Source organism: Papaver somniferum, chromosome 7 (assembly GCF_003573695.1).
Source record: "Papaver somniferum cultivar HN1 chromosome 7, ASM357369v1, whole genome shotgun sequence".
NCBI lineage: Eukaryota > Viridiplantae > Streptophyta > Magnoliopsida > Ranunculales > Papaveraceae > Papaver > Papaver somniferum.
Window position 1 is genome coordinate 140751777 of NC_039364.1, and position 1922 is coordinate 140753698.

Consider the following 1922-nt stretch of genomic DNA (forward strand, 5'->3'; position numbering starts at 1 on the left):
CAACCGAAAATGCTAAAAAATCCCCCAGATTTATACCCAATTTTTTTACACCCTATGTGTCAACGTTTTATTGGCTCTCTTTTAAAGCGGAGCCCCTGTTTTTCCAAGGTGTGGTAGGGTGAGGACGAATCTACCGTGGAAATAACTAACAAGACAATGCCACATCCCGGAGAAAAGGGTGGGTGACAGCAAGTGTACTGCATTTGGGAAAAGAGTTAATTTCTCCTCTTATACTTGATACTTCCACACTACATTCTTTCTTCTCTTCTCTCTCAAAGAATTCCCTTACCAAGTCCATACTCCGTAGAGTCGAAGAATGAAGAAGACTGAAACCTTACTTTAATTCATAACATCAATTTTTATTTTTATCGATGACCTTAGCGAATAAATAATTCATAAGTTTATTAGTAGTAGGCGGATGGTTACTGAAGTTTGTTCATATGTATCCGGTAATGGCGACGTCGCTACTGGGGTTGGTGGGAAATCAACGTCAACAACAAGTAGAAGTTTAGGATTTTCTCATTCTAGTAAAACCTTCAATAAGTTTAATATTCAAGCAGAATATGATGATGCGTTGTCAGCGGGGAATAATAAGAAAAGTAAAGCGCAAACACAGGCAGTAGGAGGTGGTGGTAAGAAGGTTGGTGGCATAGGACTTCGTCAATTTAGTATGCAACTGTGCAAAAAAGTTGCAAGCAAAGGTAGAACTACATATAATGAAGTTACAGATGAGATTGTGGCTGAACTTTGAACAACAACACCTTACATGAAACCAAATTATAACGAGAAAAATATTCGACGGAGAGTGTATGATTCCCTAAATATTCTTATTGTAGCGGATATCATATCTAAGGATAAAAACAAAGAGATACAATGGAGAGGCATGCTTCATGCTGCTGGCCCAAATGTCGTTGAACAACTAAAGTCTCAATACATTGGCTTAAGAAACAAAATTTCAAACAAGGTTGCGTATCTTCAAGAACTTGAGGATCAATTTGTAGGCCTGCAGAATCTGGCTCAGCGGAATGAGCAACTATGTTGTTCAGGGAGGAAAGCTGCAACTTCATGGGGTGTGCCATTGCCTTTTATTATAATCCAGACGCCTCCACCTGCAACAATTGATTTGGAGATGTCATAGGATATGCAGTTGTTGCAGTTCGATTTCAATAACACTTTTGAGATACATGACGACAACTTTGTTCTTAAGTCTATGGGATTTTGTGAAGGTTGTCCGAGTCCGAAGAAAAACAACTTGTCAAAGGAGTTTAACCCTACAATTTGCAGGAGTGTCCACTAATCTTCCATGCATTTCTATAAAAGTTCTGAATACTATTTTGTCTGGTCTGTTAGATACAATCCACTTATAGGTTTGTTTTTTTTTTCTTAAGAGCAAATTATCTGTTTATCGATTTTAGGTTTATACTACTCCAAGTTTCTTCAATTTTATATCCTTGTTTCGACTCGACTAAAGAAACAACCATCGAGGAAAAATATCCCCTTTTCTATCAAAGGGCTATATCGAAACTATACACTCGGGCTGGATCCCGCGGTATGTCAGTAGCTTGGTCCACCCGGTGGTTTTGCTTTGGTGGGGCCCACCTAAAGTTGAGAAATCATGGAAACAGTTTGATCATGTCCAAATAATTGAAGACCAAGTCGACTTCCAATGGATGAGTTAGTTAATGGCGGTTCATTAAGTTTTTTTGTTTTGGAAAATAATCGAACGACTTCCACTAAAACTAACAAATCGTGGAGTGACGAAAATCAAATGTTTTTAGAAGGTATCACCGTAGCTTTAGCATGCTTGGTTAATGGAAAAATATTTTCCCATCATTTCCTTATTTTTCTGTAAAACATTAATTAGATGTGTTTACAAGATACAACAACTCATTGGTGTATAACCATATTTTACTCTTTAAAAC

The 1922-nt window shown here is 37.6% G+C and overlaps 1 pseudogene; it reads left to right on the forward strand.

The window, feature by feature from the left end:
* The first annotated feature begins 418 nt into the window (after positions 1-418).
* Positions 419-1297, forward strand: LOC113295318 (annotated as a pseudogene).
* Positions 1298-1922: the final 625 nt, after the last annotated feature.